Source organism: Sorex fumeus, unplaced genomic scaffold (genome assembly GCF_029834395.1).
Source record: "Sorex fumeus unplaced genomic scaffold, SorFum_2.1 ptg000047l, whole genome shotgun sequence".
Taxonomy (NCBI): Eukaryota; Metazoa; Chordata; class Mammalia; order Eulipotyphla; family Soricidae; genus Sorex; species Sorex fumeus.
In genome coordinates, this window is record NW_026606104.1 from 33838206 (window position 1) to 33844011 (window position 5806).

A 5806-nucleotide genomic window follows, 5' to 3' on the forward strand; every position below is an offset into this window, starting at 1 on the left:
GGGGGGAGGAGGGAGCGGGTGGCCTCCCGTGACTCAGTTTCCCCTCTTGCCTGCTCTTGTGTGCCTTCCCTCTGGGCACCCAGGAACCAGCTCACACCTCTGCCCACCACACCTGGGTCCCAGGGGCTAAGCCTGCCCAGTCCCGGCCTCCCTTCACACTCCTGCTCTGCCTCTGCTCCCCGCTGGGGGCCGGAAGGTCCCACGCCAGGAGCCTCACACCCAGGGTCCTCGTCCTTGAAGCCCTGGCCCCTCTGGATCACTGGCCTTGACCCGTTTCCTGGGGTGAGTTGAGCTAAGACGCCAGAGGTCCTGCGTTGCTGCAGTGACACAGAGTGGTCAGCAGGGGGCGTGAAGACCAGTTCTCACTTGTAGTATAGAGCTGTTTAAATCTCCAAGTCCCTTTTAAGAGTGCTTTATTCCCCCCCCCCCCAAAAAAGGAATACTGAGGTTTGGGTTTTGGGTCCCTAAGCCCTCACACATGCAAGGCAAATGCTCTATCGCTGAGTCACTTCCCCAGCCCAAATATCAAGGCTTCTTATTTTTGCGTATTTTTGTTTTTATTTGTTTGGTTTTGGTTTTTGGGTCTCACCAAACCTCTGGCACTGTGCTCAAGGGTCACTCCTGGTGGTGCTCAGGGGACCATATATGGTGCTGAGGGTTGAACCAGGGTAAACCACATACAAGACAAGTGCCTTAACCCCTGGACTAATCTCCCCAGCCCCAAAATATTAAGGTTGGAAGGGTAGGAAACATTCTTTGGGCATGTGGGCAATGGAACACCTCCCAGGAGTACCCGATGTGACTTTTCAGATGGACACAGTTGTGGCCTATGGCGGACCGTGACAGACTGTCCACCTCGGAACACAGCATGTGATGTGGGGCCGGGCCCGGGAGCCTCGAGGGCCGAGGAGAGGGTGATGCTGACCCCAGAACTTCAGTGGACCTACTGCATGCTGGGACCAAGGTGCAGGAGTTCTGGGTGTTCTTGCTGCAGCCGTGAGCCCCCCCCCCCCACACTCCAGGATGGTGCGGGGACCCCTTTGTTCCCCCAGTCCCATTCTCCCTTCTCCCCTCCCTAGAACCTCCAGTTCTTTGGACCCTCCAGCCCTGCAGCCTGTTAGCTTCCTCAAGGCTGCATGTGTAGCCTTTTCTTCTGTCTTAAAGGAAACCACTTTTGGTCGAGCTATGTACAGTGAGTGAGGCTGCGCCTTCTTCCCTGGAGTCACCCGATGCCCACATGCTCCTGTGGGTGTCGGGGGCCAGGCTCCAGAAATGTTTGGCGCTTGAAATGGTGCTGGGGCCACGCCCTGAGGCTCAGACCTCACTCCCCCTGCAAGGCTCCGGGTATTGAACCTGGCTCTCCTGCACTGCGGCCCTCTGGGCTTGTTCCTCAGCCTAGGCACTTGTAGAGCCCTGGAGGGGCTTCAGAGCCGCTTCTTTTTTTTGCTTTTTGGGTCACACCTGTCAATACACAGGGGTTACTTCTGGCTTATGCACTCAGGAATTACTCCTGGCGGTGCTCGGGGAACCTTATAGGATGCTGGGAATTGAATCTGGGTCGGCTGCGTGCAAGGCAAATGTCCTACCCACTGTGCTATCGCTCCAGCCCCCAGAGCCACTTCCTGTCTGAAGCCCTGAGCCATGTGTCCCCACTCCCAGCATTCACACGCCACCTCTGTGTTTTTCCCCTCACCACAGGCTGCCTGTGCTCTTGCTTCCTCCCGGGGTTCTTCAATGCACTTGTACTCCCAGCTCTAGGTCATGCGAAGCATTACACACCTTGCTGCCACGCGCTGATGTGCTTGTCATGGTTTCCCTGTGGCACATGAAAATAAATGCGGCACTGTTTGAAGTTCACGTGTAGCGTCTGTAATCTTTCCCTGGTCAACACCAGCCCTAGGTGCATCCTTGGGGGAATTTTGGCTGGACACTCCTTGGCAGCACAAGAGTCTCTGACCCCCCCCCCACCCCAACACACATACAGACACACACACACACACACACACACACACACACACAAGGCTCAACTAGCACATGCCCAGCTTTGAAGATGTGGACCCGCCAACTCACAGGCCATCTGCAAAGGGGTGCCTAGGGTCCCCAGGGTGGAGTCTACTGTGCAACAACCTCTGGGACCTCAGACCTCTGAGGAGAATCCACACCCACCTGGGCTCTACCTTCTGCATTCTGGGAGCTCGTCCATCACTCAGTTTGGCTCATATGCCAACAGCTGGGTTTGGTGACTACGCCCCAGACAGAGGGTGCATGGCAGGTCAGTACTGTGCTGTACAGTAAGCATGGATGAAGTATGAGTCCTCTGAGCCTTGGCTTCCTCCCTGTAAAATGGGAGCAGTCCCTTGTTCTCAACTACCGGTTCACAAATCTGCCTCAATGTAAGGGAGCTCAGAATTGCTGTTATGGAGGTTCATTATGATGAAAAGAGAGAAGTGTGGGGCTGGTGAGATTCTGAAAAGCTAATGAGTGTTGGTGCTAAGGACATGAGGACGAGACTCTGTACGCTGCCCTGAAAGCAGGAAGCAAAACCGAGGCCCCACTTCTCACTAAGTGGGCATGCTAAAAACTTGAGTCTGAAACCCACAAGATTTTTAGGGTGTTATGGGAGCTTAGAATTTAGGCAGGCATTGAGAGTTCTGGGAGAGTTGAGGAAATGGGGATTGCCCCTCAATGTATGCAAAGGAACATGGATGAGTTTATGATTAAGAGGCTTAGTTTTTTTTTGTTTTGTTTTGTTTGTTTGATTGCGGGGGGTGGGCACAGCTGGTAATGCTTAGGGCTTACTCCTGGCTTTGTGCTCAGGGGGCACTTCTGGTGAAGCTCAGGGGATCATACGTGGTGCCAGTGATATCAAACCCAGATTAACCACGTGCAAGGCAAGCGCCTTACCCGCTGTACTATCACACCAGCCCCAAGAAGCTTAATTCATTTCTCCAGTGAGAACCTACTCTTGTAGTTGGCCAGGGCTCACAGGATAGGGGCTGCTTGTCATTTTTGTGACACGGTTCACATGTGACTAGAATTAGCAGCTGGGAGACTAGAGCCAGGGCAGCTCCCCTCCCTTACAGTCTCTTATTACCACATTCAATTTGCTTTTGTAAAAATGAAACTTTGCTGCGATTCCTCATGTCCCTGCTTGTTGGTCCCGGTTGGTTGGTTGGTTGGTTGGTTGTGTTTTAAGGGAGTAACTCTAGGGAGTAATTCTAGGGGGCGATATTTTCTTCAGAGTTTCAGGTTTCTGTCACTCTATATAAGGGATCACTTACAGGGACATTTCTGCTAAGTGTAATAAATAAGTCAGTCAAAGGGTGAAAAACGGGCTGGAGCAATAGTACACAGGGTAGGACACTTGCCTCCACACAGCCAGCTCGGTTTTGATCCCTGTCACCTCACATGGTCCTCCCCAGCCCCTCCAGGGTTACTTACTCCCTGAGCACAGAGTGGGGAGTAAGCCCTGAGCACCTGTGATCCACCCACAACCCCCCCCCCATAAAGTCAAATGCAGGAGTGATAGCTCAGGGTTGAACACATGCTTTTGTCTCTGTTGTTTGGGGGACTCCACCAGCAGTGCTCAGGGTTTACTTGTGGCTCTGTGCTCAGGGATCATTCCTGGTAGGGTATAGGAGACAGTACATATGGATCAAACTGGTGTCAGTCAGCTACATATATGTCAAGTGCCCTACCCCTGGTACAATTTCTCTGGCTCCTGAGTATATGTTTTGCATGTGGGAGGCCCAGGCTTGATCCTCAGCACCGCATGTTCCCCAAGCACGCTGGGGAGGAACCCTAGAGCACAGAAGCAGTACTACTCCCTAGCTGAAGTACTAGTGGCCTTTCAGCTTACAAAAGAAAGTTGATTCCTAGTTCATACTGAGGTATTTAGAGTTGTCAAATTCAGACTTGAAGAAGAATGGATGTTGGGGTGGACTTGGGGTGGGGAAGGGAGCCACTTGGTGGGTACCAGGATCCCCAGTGGCTCTGCAGGAAGAGTTCTAGAGGTAAATGAGGGAGATTGTCACATGGCAGTGCAAACGCAATGACAATCACTTAAGAATGGCTATGTGGGTGTAATTTTATATTTATTCAATCAGCTACAGGGAGTGGGACTAGAATCCCTGCCTGTGAGAAGGGACAGGTCCCCGGGCCACCAGCGTTCCAACCATACTATTATAGTGCGTGCGTGTGTGTGTGTGTGTGTGTGTGTGAAGCAAGGTACTATTTTTTTTTTTTTTTTTGCTTTTTGGGTCACACCTGGCGATGCACAGGGGTTACTCCTGGTTCTGCACTCAGGAGTTATTCTTGGCGGTGCTCAGGGGACCATATGGGATGCTGGGAATCGAACCCAGGTCGACTGCATGCAAGGCAAACACCTACCCGCTGTGCTATCTCTCCAGCCCCAAAGCAAGGTACTTTTTATTTAAATTTATTTAGAAAGATCGGATGGAAGAGAAAGAGGGAGAAGTACAGGTTCTAGAGAGAACACAGGCTTCTCCAGAGTGAAGAAGCAAAGAGACATGGAGACAAACAAGTGAGATACGAGTTCAAGGGAGAACAGAGTCTTAAAGAGCAAGCCCACCCTGCCCTGCCTGAGCACAAACTTCATGGGACGCTGCAGTGGGACGAACCTGGGCTTCCTGGAGGCAGATGCTGAGCATGACCACCAGAGGGCAGCATGGGCTCATGAGCGGAAGCCGGGTTGCCCAGCTCCTCAGCGTCTCCAGGCGCAAGACTGGAAATCATGCCTGCCTTTTTGCTACAGAGTTGCAGCGGGGATACGAAAAATTAATAAATCGGCAACTAGAAAGTGAGTAAAGTCTTGTGGAATCCCTGTCCCTGAAATATGGTCCCACGCAGACACCCCTGCAAGCTGAGCTTCAGGAATCTGGACTTGGGAGGTGAAGACTGAAGACAATTTGGGGAAACTCTGAACCTTTCGACCTGTCACCCACCTCTCCAGGGCCTCCCATACCTGAGGACACACCCAGGTGCTCCAGCTGTGACCTCCTGCTAGCAGCCCTCCAGGGCACCAAACACAGTGGTGAAGAGGTGACTTCATGGACAGCAGAGATTGGAGGGGAGGGGGGAATGGGAGCAGAAGTCCAGGCTCACCCAGAAGAATCCTAGTGACCACAAGGTATTTCCAGGAAATGCTTTGCCCCTCGCTGCCCCACCCCCAACACACACCATGAAAAAGAAGGGGAGGAAAGTCACTTGTCTTGCACTGGCCTGCTTGGACCCTGGCACCTACGTGGTCCCCTAAGCACTGAACAATCTGGGTGTGTTCCATAGCCCCTTCCTAAAGGCTTTGGTTGGTTTTGTTGGTGTTCAACTCTTTTTTGTTGTTTGGGCAACTTCCAGCTACACTGGGGGACCAGGTGGTGCTAGGGATGAAACTCAAAGCTCCCACATTCTAAACACATGCTCCAGGCTATTAAGCTATCTCCCAGGCTCCAGTTTTAGCTCTTTTCACATTTTAGGATTGGAGTGATAGCACAGGAGTTAGTAAGGTGGTTCCCCTACATGCGGCTGACCCCCAGTACCACAGGCATGACTCGCACAAAGTCAGGAATAACCGCTGAGCACCATCACTTATGGCCCCAACACTCAAAAACAAAAACATACACTTTTTTTTGTCTTTACCACTAGTGTGAGCTGTTTTAATTTTTTATTAGTGAATCACTGTGAGGTACAGTTACAGACTTACAAACTTTCATGCTTGTGTTTCAGTCATACAATGATCAAGTACCCATCCTTCCACCAGTGCCCATTTTCCACCACCAATGGTCCCAGC